We start from the raw sequence: 15984 nt of genomic DNA, 5'->3' as shown, positions 1-15984 counted from the left end.
GAAAGCAATGAATTAACATGAAGCCTGTTCATTCATCATTTAACAAGAGAGCTCTTGAAAGACTGAGATTTCTTCTGGGTGTTGGTATGGATAAGAAAAACAAAATGCTTCACAAAATGGTGGCACATGTTTCTTGTCTAGTACCTTATGAATGTCATAAAACCTCATTATCTGGGGAAATCTGACTCTGAAAAGGTAATGTTATCATTTCAGATGCCAAATAAAAAGGCAGTAATATCTCTTAATGTGTGAAAAGAACCATTTGATTAAAGAAGAAATATCTTCTTTCAGAGAGATGGAGGATTTATGACTCTTAGTGGTTAACACTAAGCATTTGAAGTGATGGTGGTGGGGACAGCCACAGTAGAGCAGTGTCCTCAGAAGAGCAGTGGGATTAGGACCTGGCTAGGCTTATCTGCAGCCTGCAGAGGTGGGAGAAGTTGGCGATGGGTATTAAAGTGCTAATTGACAGCAGCAGTATTGAGAGCCAAACTAGGGAAGGATGTTAATTAGACAAACTGTGCTTTGCACTGCCCTCTTCAAATAGAATAAAATTGTGACTTGAAGATTATAGAATTGATCTTGGCAGAAAACTAGGTGTCATTTGAGCTGAAGATCTTTTGATGTTTACATGTACTCTTGATTGTACACATTTTCTCCTAGCTAAAGGGACCAGTAGAAATAAGTCTTCAGAAGTTTTTTGTTTTGTTTTGTTTTTTCCTTCTTTAATCATGCAAGAAATACCTTCCTTCTGAAGGCCAGAGGTTGGAATTCTCAGCATATCTATGACATCATATTGTTAAAATAAACTAAAAGTAATCATGTAGAATGACTAAAATTTGTAAAAAGCATAATCTTTGTCATTTGATTAGCCTGTAACCAATTAAAAATTTATAGAACACTCTATTCATCACAATATAAACCCTATTAGTAGATAAAATAAAATAATGTGTCTTTGGGATCTAATGCTCTTCCTCTCTCTCTCCTTTTATTCAAAATATAATAAATTTAAAAAATAGAAAAAGCAAAATTAATATGATCATATTTTGAAAATTTTGATCTGGATCAAAAGTGGACTGTAACAGAAAGATCATACCAAATACTAATTTGGAAATCTAAAGAAAAGCTTTACTTGCTCTTAAACCTTTGTTGAATTACAGGACAACTGATAATTAGGATTTATAGCAGAGAACAGTTATAAAGGATAATTGTTAAAGTTATTTTAGAATAGAATAACTTACTGCTGACCCCAACACACACTTATTTTTAATGTTAGTGCTTAAGTAATCTTCAGGAAGCATTAAAATACCCACAAATCCTTTTTGTAGTTTAGTAGGAGGAATAATATATAAGAAAAACTCACAGTTATGTAATCTACTAATCATTTTCTTTCATTTATTTTTTTCATGTTATGTCGGAATTACATTTAATGGTCCTAATTCCCAATCCATACCTAAATGTGGAAGAGGAAGACATGTGAAAGAATATTTTTTTGAATTCTCTTTTCTCTTTTCCATAGCAATGTTCCACCATAAGCTCATTAAGGTGACTAATCCAGGGTATTCAGGGAACACTACTTGTTCATGACATCTACGTAAATATAAAAATAAAGTATATAACATGAACATAAAGTGTACGACAATGGCAGTTTGTGAAAAGGGCCACTTAGAGCATTTCAAAATTTCTTCTATGGGCCTTGAAATAAGTGTGTAGGAAATTAACAGATTTAGAAATTGTAGAGGACTACGTGCTCGCAAACGAGACGTTCCCGATAAGTCCTGCTCTTGCAAACGAAGCAGGGCGTTCCCCATAAGTCCTGCTCTTGCAAACGAAGCAGGGCGTTCCCAATAAGCCCTGTTCTTGCAAACGAAGCAGGGCGTTGGGGACTTGTTTATGTGTAAACATCTTGAAAATCCAGAAAGTCAGGGAAAGGTCAGAAAAACAACAATGTGTCTTGTGACTTGGCAACATTCCACAAAGGACGGTATAAAATAAAGCAGAGCACGCCATTCGAGGCAGCCGCCATGTTTGTCTTGTCTTGTGTTGTCTTGTGTATTCATTCCTTTGTTTAGGAAACAGGCGGACCCCAACATAAATGATTTTGAGAACTTACTTCTATGACTGATGACTTTTCAGTTCTAATTTCTATTTACATGTGTCCTTATCATAAGTCTTTTTTGTGCTTCTGCTAGCTTGAATCTTTCTCCATACCTTGTAACTATGTTCTGTTAAGAAAAGAAACCTTGCTGGGTGTGATGGCTCATGCCTGTAATCCTAGCACTTTGGGAGGCTGAGGTAGGAGTATCACTTGAGCTCAGGAGTTCGAGACCAGCCTGGGCAACATACGGAGACCCTGTCCCTACAAAAAATAAAAATAAATTAGCTGTCATGGTGGCACATGCTTGTAGTCTCACCTACTCAGTAGGCTGAGGTGGGAGGATTGTTCGAGCCTGGAAAATTGAGGCTGCAGTGAGCAGTGATTACACTACTGCATTCCAGCCTGAACAACAGAGTAAGACCCTGCCAAAAAAAGAAAGAAAGAAAAAAAGACAAAAAAGGAAAACAAACCTAAAATTATTATGGCTTAGCATATAAAAGCTAATTTCTCTCTTACATAGGACCTGCAGCTATTGAAAATAGCTCCCTTCTAAAGGTAAACCTAGAGCTTAAGGCTGTTTTAATCTTGTGACTTTGCCTTCTCAATAAATGGATTCCATTGTTGCCACAGCAGGGAAAGGGAGAGTAGAAGGGCTATACATTGGCTTCTAAATGCCTCAGTTTGGAATGGACACATATCACTTCTGTACACAGTCTGTTGTCCAGAGTTAGTTCAATAGTATTGCCAAACTACAGGAGGGCTCTGAAATGTGGGATGCGCATGGATAGGCAATGTGTAGTAAACGCTTCCGCCACACAACTAAATGAGCCTCAGTGAAACAACCCCATTAACACAGATTATAAGTTGCATAAACTGTACAATATGGAGATAGATTATAGCCCTTTGTCAATTGTGTTGAAAGATTCTGGCTGCTGCACTTGGTCAGGTTGAACATTCTTATAGAAATATCATCTCTTCCTTTCATTATTATTTGAAATAATGAAGGGAAGATTACCTGTGAATATGGGAAAAAATGGAAGAAATTTGTTCTTTCATAGCATGACAACAGTTCTAGTAATAAAGGTGAAATAAGTGGGTAAGCAGCATAAAACTGATGAATTAAGTGAGGATCAGTCTTATAGATTTCATTGTCTATTTACTCATAACTTTATTTTCCTCTACTAGAAGCATACCAGTGAAACACTGTAATTTCTACTCAATACATTTGTGTATTTATGTTCTGCTTTTTCTTTCCACAGAGGAATTGAAGGATGTTTGTTATAATTGCTATCATAAATATTTTATTCTTTGGATTTGCATCCCTCATCTAAATAAAAATAAGGAAAGTTTAAAGTAGTTAGATTAATATGTTGAAAGATGCAATAAATAAGTGAATGTTTCAAATGATTTTTATAAAACTAAGTTTTTAGGTTATTAAAACTCTTAGTGAGGCCGGGCACTGTGGCTCACACCTGTAATCCCAGCACTTTGGGAGGCTGAGGTGGGTGGATCACCTGAGGTCAGGAGTTCGAGACCAACCTGACCAACATAGTGAAACCCCGTCTCTACTAAAAATATAAAATTAGTGGGGCGCGGTGGCACATGCCTGTAATCTCAGCTATACAGGAGGCAGAGGCAGGAGAATCGCTTGAACCCGGAAGGTGGAGGTTGCAGTGAGCTGAGATCACGCCATTGCCCGCCAGCCTGGTCAACAAGAACAAAACTCCATCTCAAAACAACAACAACAACAGCAACAAACCAAACAACACTAACAACAAACCAAACAGCAACAACAACAACAAAAAACTCTTAATAATATAACACAAATAGTGAGGATGATGGAGATGGTGGTGGTGATGAGGATGATGTTAATGATCACAGCTAACACTTACTAAGCGCTTGTTATAAGCCAAACATTGTTCCAAGCACGTTCTATGTGTTATTTCTTAATTTTACACTAATCCTTCTAGGTAAGTTGGCTAGTATTTTAAAGATAAAGAACTTGAGGCACAGCCATGTTAAGTGACTTGTCCAGATAACTTGACAAGTATTTTATGTCTGGAAGGGAACTAAAGTTACCTGTTCTTCTGCTTCTTTCCCCATCCCCCTTAGAGACAAGGCCCAAATCAGCTCAGGTTTCTAAAGTAGAAATCCAGAGTTACGACTTAAGTCTCCTCACTCCTAGATCAGGTTAAAAATAAGCATGCTTTAACGCCAAAAAGCTGTTATTTAATCTATCTAAAGTGTTTAAATTGCCTTTTCAACTCTTTGGATGTAAATATATTGTTATCTAGGGTTTCAATATTGCTGTGGAATAAGGAGTATATAGGGTAAGGTAGGCTTTGTGGAGGCGTGGGCACTGAAGGCAAATTGTCAGCCGAAAAGTGTGCTGACTTTATTGCAGCATTTTATTTGGAAATAGTGGAAGAATAAAAGAAACCCATGATCTCCTAAACTGTTGTGAAGGCATATTTTTAAAGAAGAAATAATATGTCAAGTTTTGCTTTAATTGACTCTCTATGTAAATGCCTTTTGCATCATATGGAGTGTCTTAAATAGTTACATGCTACATGTAAGTAATGTGTTAATGTAAGTGCTAGAGAAGAGTTGGTATAGATGGACTTATTAAAATTTCCATCACCTGTTATTATTTCTTAAGGCAATACCTTGGAAATGTATTAGTTGGTATTATTAGCTGGTAATTTAGATGGGTACACCAAACAGTCATTTATTTTATAGCCCCATTTGCTTTCAAAATTATCTTACCACATTTTAAAAAGTTAGATATTTTAAAAATACAGAAATATATATGAAAATATATAACCCACACCTCCATACTATCAGTGAGAATTAATGCAGGTTATGTCTCCATTATTTTTTTCTTAATTTATAAAACTTTAATGACAGATATGAAGTGCCCTTTCTACTTCTTTTCAATACTACATTTTTCTTATGTCCTCCTGAGAGTCAACCTCTATTATAAATTTGGAGTTATGTTCCTCCACTCTCTGTTATTAAACCTTAACCTTTTATGTTTGTACCCATAAACAATATACATTTAAAAATTCTATAAATGGAAACATACTTAATATCTTTCTACAACTTATTTTTTCCCACTTACATTTTAAATCTATCTGTTTAAATACATTTAGATATAGTTCTTTCAGTTTAATTGAGATTTCTTTGTATTTGTTTCCCTGGAAGGAATGGAATTACGAGTTGTATGATTGTGCTTTTAAAAAACTTCATTAGATAATGCTAAATTGTTCTTTCAAGTGGTTGTAAAAATTTATTCTTCCACCAGCATATAGAGAGGTCTCATAATTTTCCCACATTCTTAGCAATATGTGAGAGTAATAGATTTTTTAAATTGCTTACTTCCCTCAACTTTAGTTGCTTTTCATTTTTAAAAATCAAATTACTGTAAATCTTTAATTTTCTTTTTAACCATATAACGTTATCTACTTCTTATAGAGCAGCAATTTTGTTATGATAAATGTACATCAAAAATGTTTAAGAAAGCTATATTAAACATGTTATATTCTTAGTTAATAGGATTATACTTGATAATTGTTTCATAAATAAAATCACTGTATCTGTTTAGAGTAACTTATTCCAATTAATTCAACGACCTGCATTCAATCCCATCTATAGTCTAGTCTGAGGAAATTATATGATTATATATTATAAATACACACATAAATAAGATATCTTATTTTTATACATACATACATTGTCTATCTGTAATCTATCTATCTTTAGTTTATGGTGAACAACATAAAAGCAACACTGACAGGTCTCACCTCCAGAGTATTTACTTTGTGCTGCTTGTATACTTTGTCGCTCACAGCCGCCCTTCAAATCATTGCATTTAGCCCTAAAGATAAGTTCACAGCTTGAACTTTTCATTTAGCTAATTGGTACTTGTTTTTACTACTGAGTTGTCCTCATTCATCTGGGTAATGGAACTGGAAATTACTTCCTCTAAGAATCTCATTTAAGCGAAGACAAACCATAAACATAGAAGTACTTTGCTTGAAAGCATCAACACAAATATAAGATAGCTCTTGACTTTAGATAAAAATGTCATATCTACGGTGGAACTCTTAGTATGGCACAAGAAGGAGCGATACTAAAAGTTCCATCTCAGATATAGAAAGATCAGCAATTTCTGATCTTTAGATCAGAATTTTCAAAGATGAGATCAGCAAATTCTCTCCTCAAAATGTAACTTTAAAACTGGACAGATTGTCAAAAATAACCATTTCATAACTGGAAATCTACCAAAGGCAGGCAACAAAGTGAGAAGTGTGAACTCATGAAAAATTAGTGAACATCGTGTAAATACAGTAAAAATCAGTCTCATTCTTGCCTGGGGCTATTACCTTTCCTCTCAGTTTGGATGGTGCAGTAGTTTTAGCATTATGGGGAAGGCCAGAAAAAACAGAAGCTTCACCACTGGAGGTGCCTCTCTCTTTTGAGTGAAAGGTGAAACATCCAATGCTCAGCAGTGTTGTCAGTAAAATTAGTGATCTTGATGACAAAGCACCAGTGAAGGCCAATAGTTCTGCTAGTCTGAGATCATCATTTTGGCTACAGCAAGCAGAAGACAAGTGAACTAGACAAGTGAATTTACTAGAAAAGTAAGTTCACTAGACAAGTGAATTTAATGGTGAGATCCAAAAAATGAGGTAGCCGTAAGAGGGCTTGTTATACTTTTCTGCTTCTTCAACTAACTGGAAGTCTGTAAATGTGCGTGGGAGATTGAACAAGGTCTAGACATTTCGCATATCTGAAAAGTGGTGGTCTGCATGCACAGATAAAAAGCAAGAGGGTCTGATGACAGTAATACCTGTAGTGTACCTGAAAACTTCCGAACTTTTAATGCGCTCTCTAACTAGCACTCATATACTTGGAAAGAAGGTTGAAGGCTTTCTTGGATAAAAGTGTTTGAGCACAGCTTATGACACAAAACTGCCTGACCATTAATCTATGGAAATATGGGGCCAGTGCAGAAGAAGTGAAGTTTGCCATACTCCTCTAGGAGACTTTAACCTTAGGGTGACTCTTGGACCTGGATAGAGGAGGGTGGTCTTGCCCATGAGATAGGGCCAGTCTGATCTGAGCACCTCCTTGTTTGCTAGCCTCTCTTGGGGATCCAGTCTAGTCACACCTGCTTGCGGCAGTCTTGGATGCCCAACCAGAGTGCTTCCTGAGGCAGTTCCTAGCTCCTTCACTGGCAGACCACAGTTGACCACCAGAGAGCTCCAGCAGACCAGCTCCCATTGATGCATAAGAGTCCACCTGTACCCTCCTCAACTGCAGCCTGTCTTGTGCCACTTTGCCAGTAGGCACACGCCAATGACCATTCCCCCATTTTGCTGGCATGCAGACATGGGTATATCATGTCTAACCCCCCTGAATATGTGCATACCCCACTATGCAACTGATAATGGCATAAGCACACCCACTGTCCTGCCAAACTGCTAACACGTGGGCACCTGGCTGTGTTACCATCACCAGTGTAAATGCATGTAACAGATGCCAGTGGCACTACCCTTCTGCAGTGGAACTATAGTTGGTGTGAATGTGTGCACAGATGCCACAACCATGCACCTGCAAATGCCCTGCTCCTGCCACCACCACTGATGGCCTCAGTGCAAACATGGATGCTGACGACCCTGCTCCTGCCAGTGCCCTGCTCCCACCATGTGGCCACTGCTGCCAGTGTGAGTGCGCACAGGAATGCCGCAGCCCTACTCCTGCCAGAACCCCACCACAGGCAATGCGCAGGCGCCCCACCATGCTGCCGTGGCTGACGACACACATAAGTGAGCATGGATCACATGGCCACTGCTCTGATGAAGCGCGTTAGCTAGCACCACCCATTGCAGTGTTGTGGCCAGAGAACTGGGAACACCTTGGCCTCTAGTGAAGCAGGTTCCTAACCTCGAGGGGAAAGAGAACAAAGCTGGGAGCCTGGTACCAACCTCCTCAGAGTTAGAGCACACAGCTCAGGAGTGCTGAGCTGAGCAGTAGCTCCTGAAAATCTTTCAGAAATGAAGCCAGTCAACTGAAACCACCTTACATGACAATAAAATCCCCAAGGGCATCAAAGAAGATAAAAACAAAAAATCTCATTCAAAGGACATTAATATCAAAGATTAAAGGAATATCAGCCCACAAAGATGAGATAAAAACAACACAAGAGCTCTGGCAACTCAAAATGCCAGAGTGTTTTCTCACCCCAAGTGACCAAACTAATTCCCCAGGTTCTTAACTAGGCTGAAATGGCTGAAATGATGGAAATAGAATTCAGAACATGGAGAGGAATGAAGATCACCAAGATTCAGGAGAAAGTAGAAAATTAATCCAAAGAATACCAAAGAATATGAGGAATATAATAATACAGGAGATAAAAGACGAAATGACCATTGTAAGAAAGAACCAAATTGATCTAATAGAGCTGAAAACTCCTTGGAGAATTTAATAATAAAATTATGGGTTTTAACAGAAGAAACAATGCAGCCAAGAAAAGAGTCTCAGAGCTCAAAGACCAGTTCTTCGAAATAAGTCAGTCAGACAATAAGAAAGAAAAAGCAATAACGGAGAATGAACAAAATCTCTGAGGAATATGGGATTACGTAAAGAGACTAAATCTATGACTCACTGGTGTCCCTGAAAGAGAGGGAGATAAAGCAAGCAACTTGGAAAGCGTATTTGAAGATATCATCCATGAAAAATTCCCCAAGAGGCCAACATTCAAATTCAGGAAATGCAGATAATCCCTGAAAGATACTATACAAGATGACCCTCCCAGCCTACATCTTTCTCCCGTGCTAGATGCTTCCTGCCCTCAAACATCAGACTCTAAGTTCTTCAGTTTTTGGACTTGGACTGGCTCTTCTTGCTCCTCACAGGCCTATTGTGGGACCTTGTGATCATGTGAGTTAATACTATATATATATATATATGTGTGTGTGTGTGTGTGTATATATATATATCCCCCATTAGTTGTGTTCCTCTGGAGAACACTGACTAACAAAATGATCATTCTGAAGACACACAGTCATCAGATTTTCTATGGTCAAAATAAATGAAAAAAATGCTTAAGTCAGCTAGAGATAAACGGCAAGCCACCGACAAAGGGAACCCCATCTGGCTCACAGTGAGTCTTTCTGTAGAAATCCTACAAGCCAGAAGAGATTGGGGGCCTATATTTAACATTTTTAAATAAAAGAAATTCCAACCAATAATTTTTTATCTGCTTAAACTAAGCTTCATAAGTGAAGGAGAAATATACTCCTTTTCAAACAAGCAAATACTAAGGGAATTCATTACCACCATACCTGACTTATAAGAGATCTGTAAAGGAGTGCTAAACATAGAAAGGAGAGACCATTACTGGTCCCCACAAAAACACACTTAAGTACATGTATCATTCACACAATAAAGCAACAGCAAAATCATGTCTGCATAATAACCAGCTAATGACATGATGGCGGGATCAAATCTGCCCATATCAATATTGACCTTAAATGCAAATGGGCTAAATGCCCAAATAAAAGACACAGAGTGGCAAGTTGGATAAAGAAGCAAGACTCAACTTGCTCAAAGTTAAGGGATGGTGGAAAATCTACCAAGCAAATAGAAAAATGTAATGAGACAGGTGTTACTATTCTAATTTCAGAAAAAAACCAGACCTTAAACCAACAAAGATAAAAAAAAAAAAAGACAAAAAACTGTCATTACGTGATGGCAAAGGGCTCAATTCAACCAGAGGACCTAACCTAAATATATATACACCAAACACAGAAGCACCCAGATTCATAAAAAAGTTCCTAGAGACCTAAGAAGATACTTAGATAACCACAAAACAGCAGTGGGAGACTTCAACACCCCACTGACACAATTAGACAGATCATTGAGGCAGAAAACTAACAAAGATGTTCAGGCTCTGAAGTCGATACTTATTCAAATGGATCTCACAGACATCTACAAAACTCACTACCCAAACATAAGAGAATATAGATTCTTCTCACTTGCACCTGGCACATACTGAAAATTGACCGATCAGCTATAAAACAATCCTCAGCAAATACAAAAGAATTGAAATCATACCAAACACACTCTCAGGCCACAGTGCAATAAAAGTAGAAATCAGTACTACGAAAATCACTCAAAACCATACAATTACGTGGAAATTAAACAACCTGCTCTGGAATGACTTTTGGGTGAATGATAAAGTTAAGACAAATCAAATTCTTTGAAACTAATGAGAAAAAAGTTACAACATACCAGATTCTCTGGGACATGGTTAAAACAGTATAAAGAGGAAAGTTTATAGCACCAAACACCCACATCAAAAAGTTAGAAAGATCTCAAATTAGCCACGCAACATCACACCTAGAGGTACTAGAAAGCTGAGAGCAAACCAATCCTAAAGCTAGCAGAAACCAAAATCATAGCTGAACTGAAAGAAATTGACATGACAAACAATACAAAAGATCAACAAATCCAGGCACTGATTATTTGAAAGAATAAATAAGGTTGACAGACCATAGCTAGACTACTAAAAACAAAAAAACGGGAGAAGGTCCAAATAAACACAATCAGATGACAAAGAGGGCATTATCACTGACTCCACAGAAATGCAAAAAACCCTCGGACCTACTAGTATGAACACCTCTATGAACACACACCAGAAAACCTAGAATAAATAGGTAAATACCTGTAAACATACAACCTCCCAAGATTGAATCAGGACTAAATGGAATTCCCCAAGTAGACCAATAACAAGTTCTGAAATTGAATCAGTAATTAAAGCCTACCAACCAGAAAAAGCCTAAGACCAGATGTATTTACTGCTAAATTTTACCAGATGTACAAGGAAAAACTGGTACCACTCCTACTGAAAGTATTCCAAAAACTGAGGACGAGGGATTCCTGCCTAACTCATTGTATGAGGGCGGCATCATTCTGATACTGAAACCTGGCAGAAACACAATAGAAAAAGAAAACTGCAGGCCAATATACTTGATAAATATAGGTGCAAAAATCCTCAACAAAATACTAGCAAACCAAATCCAGCAGCACATCAAACACCTAATCCACCGTGACCAAGTAGGCTTTATGCAAGATTGTTTCAACATATGCTAATCAACAAATGTGATTTATCACATAAACAGAACTGAAAACAAAAAACACGTGATCATCTCAATAGATGCAAAAAAATCTTTCAGTAAAATTAAACATCATGTTAAAATGTCTCAACAAACTAGGCATTGAAGAACCATACCTCAAAATAGTAAGAGCCATCTATGACAAACCCAGAGCCAACATCGTACAGAATGTGCACAAGCTGGAAGCATTTCCTTTGAAAACTGGAGCAAGACAAGTATGCTCACTCTCACTACTTCTGTTCAATATAGTACTATAAGTCCTAGCCAGAGCAATCAAGCAAGACAAATAAATACGAGGCATCCAAATAAGAAGATGTCAAAATATTTCTGTTTGCAGACAATATGATTTTCTACCTAGAAAACCTCTAATTTCTGCCCAAAAGCTCCTAATCTGATAAACAACTTCAGCAAAGTTTCAGAATACAAAATCAATGTACAAAAATCAGTAGCAATTCTATGCACAAGCAACATCCAAGTTGTGTTAAATCAAGAATGCAACCCCATTTACAATAGCCATGCACACAAAATAAAATACCTAGGAACACAGCTAACTAGGAAGGTGAAAAATCTCTACAAGGAGAAGTACAAAACATTACTGAAAGAAATCAGAGTTGACACAAACAAATGGAAAAACATTCCATGCTCACGGATAGGAAGAATCAATATTGTTAACACAATTTACAGATTCAATGCTATTCCTATAAAACTATCAATGCCACTTTTCACAGAATTAGAAAAAAACACTATTCTAAAATTCATATGCAACCAAAAAAGCACCTTAATAGACAAAGCAATCCAAAGCAAAAAGTACAAAGCTGGAGGCATGAGATTACCTAACTTCAAAGTATAATACAGAGGAACAATAACCAAAATGGCATAGTTCTGGTACAAAAACAGACATATAAACCAATGGAACAGAATAGAGAGCCCAGAAATAAAGCCCCACACCTACAGCCATCTGATCTTTGACAAAGCTGACAAAAATAAGCAATGAAGAAAGGACTCCCTATTCAATAAATTGTCCTAGGATAACTGGTTAGTCATACGCAAAAAATTGAAACTGGACCACTTCATTACACCATATACAAAAATCAACTTAAGACGGATCAAAGACTTAAATATAAAACCGCAAACCATAAAAACCCTGGAAGATAACCTAGGAAATATCATTATGGACATACGACCTGGCAAAGATTTCATGATGAAGATGCCAAAGGCAAATGCAACAAAAACAAAAATTGATAAATGGGACCTAATTAAAGAGCTTCTGCACAGCAAAGGAAACCATCGAGAGAGTAAACAGATAACCTACAGAATGGGAAAAAATATTTGCAGACTAGACATCTCTATTAGTATGTTTTCATGCAGCTCACAAAGACATAACTGAGACTGGGAAGAAAAAGAGGCTTAATTGGACTTACATTTCCTCATGACTGGGTAGGCCTCAGAATAATGGCAGGAGGTGAAAGGCACTTCTTACATGGTGGCGGCAAGGGAAAATGAGGAAGAAGCAAAAGCAGAAGCCTCTAATAAACCCATCAGATCTTGTGAGACTTACTCACTATCATGAGAATAGCATGGGAAAGACTGCTCCCCCATGATTTAGCTACCTCCCCCTGGATGCCTCCCACAACACGTGGAAATTCTAGGAGAAAAATTCAAGTTGAGATTTGTGTGGGGACACAACCAAACCATATCATTCTACTCCTGGCCCTTCCAAATCTCATGTCCTCACATTTCAAAACCAATCATGCCTACACAGGAGTCTCCTAAAGTCTTAACTCATTTCAGTATTAACCCCAAAGTCCACAGTCCAAAGTCTCATCTGAGACAAGGCAAGTCCCTTCGACCTGTGAGCCTGTAAAGTCAAAAGGAAGCTAGTTACTTCCTAGCTACAACGGGGATACAGGTATTGGGTAACTACAGTCATTCCAAATGTGATAAATTGGCCAAACAAAGGGGTTAGAGAGCCCATGCAAGTTCGAAATCCAGCAGGGCAGTCAAATTTTAAAGCTCCAAATCATCTCCTTGTCTCCATGTCTCTAAATTAGATTAGTTGCTAAGAAAATAACAAATGTAGCAATATGTCAAGATATATTAATATGTTAAACTAAATATTTTTACTAAGCACAAAAAAGGCAGTAAAGGAGGAACAGAGAAACAAATGAAGAAACAAGACGTGAATCAAACGGCAAGTGTAAATTCATCCATATCAGGTCAAGGGTGGTGGCTCACACCTGTAATCCCAGCTTTTTGGGAGGCTGAGGTGGGCGAATTACTTGAGCTCAGGAGTTTGAGACCAGCCTGGCAAAACCCTGTCTCTATGAAAAAATACAAAAATTAGCTGGGTGTGGTGGCATGGTCTATAGTCCCAGCTACTTGAGAGGCTAAGGAAGGAGGATAACTTGATTCTGGGAGGTGGTAGTTGCAGACAGCCAGAGGTGTCAACACTGCACTCTAGCCTAGGTGACAGAGTGACATATTGTCTCAAAAAATAATAATAACAAAAATAAATAAACAAATTAAATCATATTAATAATTATATTAAATGTGAATGGGCTGATAACTCACGTTCAAAGGCAGAGATTGTCATCCTGAATAAAAAAATCAAGATCCAACTATATGCTGTGTAGGAGAGACACACGATAGATTAAAAACACAAATAGGTAGAAAGTAAAAGAACGGAAAAAGAAAAAAATCCACTATGTAAACAGTCACCTTAAAAGAACTGGAGTGGCTATTTTTATAATATACAATATAGACAATAAGACAAGAATAGTACTAATCAAAGAGAAGGATATTACCTAATGATAAATGGCCAATATATTTTAAAGACATCAAAATTATAAATGTATACACCTTTAACAAGATAGCCCCAAATTAAGTAAAGCACAAACAGAATTAAAAAGAGAAATACACAATTCAATAATAATTGTTGGATAATTTAATTCCTAAATCTGAAAATTAATATAGAATGCTGGGCAAAAATCAGAAAGTATACAGAAAATCTGATCAACATTTTCAACAAACTTGGCAACTCAAATTTATATATACTTCATATATTAACAAGATAATAAGCATTCTTTTAAAATACGTGTAGATAATCCTTCACAATAGCCCATATACTAGACAAAAACAAATCTCAACATATTAATCAGGTCTCAAATCAAATGAACACATTAGGATCAAATTAGAAATTAACAAAAGAAAAAAATTGGGGAAATTGCCAAATATTACAAAATTATAAGCATTTTTTAGGTAAGTCATGAGTCAGAGAATTAATCACAAGGTAAAATAGAAAATATTTTGGTCTTAATGAAAATAAAAACACAAAGTGTAATTGATATGGTTAAGCCAGTGCTTAGAGAAATTTATAGCTTGAGACACCTTATATATTAGTGAAGAAAAAAATTCAAATCAATAATCTGTTTGCCCCTAACAAACTAGGTAAAAGTCATAAACTTAACCCAAATCAACTACAAGGAATGCAATGATACAGATTAACATGAATTAGAACCATAAAATAGAATACAGAACAGTAATAGGGATAATTAATAAAACCAAAATAGGTTTTGGAAAAGATAAAATTGTTAAACTTTAGCTAGAGTAATCAAGAAAATAAATGACTGAAGACACAAACTGACAAAATTAGAAATGAAAAAAGGGACATAGAATCCCATGGAAATTAAATAGGCTATAATAGGATATTATGAATGTATTTATGAGTTTTGATGAAATGGAAAAATTCCTAAAAAGACAGAAATTACTAAACCTAACACAATAAGAAATAGAAAATTTGCATAAACTCATAACAAGTAAAGACTGACTTAGTAATTACAAATCCTTTTTCAAATAAATTAACAGGTCCAGATGCCTTACTGGTTAATTATATCAAATATGTAAAGAAAAAATTTTACCAATTCTTCACAAACTTCACATCCCAACTCATTCTGCCATGTTTTATTACTGTGCTCCCAAAGGCAGACACATTACAGAAAAGAAAATCACAGACCAAAATCTCTTAACAAAATATTAGAAACCAAATCTATCAACATATTATAAAAAGATTATATACTATGATTCAATGGGACTTATTTCAGCATTCACGTTTAGTTTAAAATTCAAAAATCAATTAATATGATACTATATATTAGTAGGATAAAAGACAAAAAGCATGTTATTATTTCATTAGACACAGAAAAGTTTTTAAAAAATCCAACACCCATTAACAACAACAAAAATCTCTCAGCAAACTTGGAAGACTGGGGAACTTCCTCCACCCAATAAAAGACACCTGCCAAAAACCGACAACTAATGTCATATTTACTAGTGAAAGACTAAATTATTTCCTCCCAAAATTAGAAATGATGATGTTCACCTTTTCCCCTTCTTTTTCAACATTTAATAAGGTTTTAGTGGGTGCAATAAGTTAGGAGTCAACTAACTATATCCCATGAACCCAATCTAGTCTGTCACTGTCTTTGTAAATATTTACTTTGTATCTTGGTTAAACCCTTTTGTTTACATAGTGGCTTTTGCAATACAGCAGCTGAGTTGAACAGCAGAGTAGCTGTGATAGAGAATGTATGGTCTGCAAAAAGAAAAATATTAACTGCCTGGCCATTTATATTAAAAGTAGACTGACTCATAAAGCAAGTAACATTTGAGGTTGGTACTAAACACATTGAAAAGGAAGAAATTTAA

Source organism: Chlorocebus sabaeus, chromosome 24 (assembly GCF_047675955.1).
Source record: "Chlorocebus sabaeus isolate Y175 chromosome 24, mChlSab1.0.hap1, whole genome shotgun sequence".
NCBI lineage: Eukaryota > Metazoa > Chordata > Mammalia > Primates > Cercopithecidae > Chlorocebus > Chlorocebus sabaeus.
The sequence above is the reverse complement of the archived record's forward strand: the minus strand, read 5'-3'. Positions refer to the sequence as shown.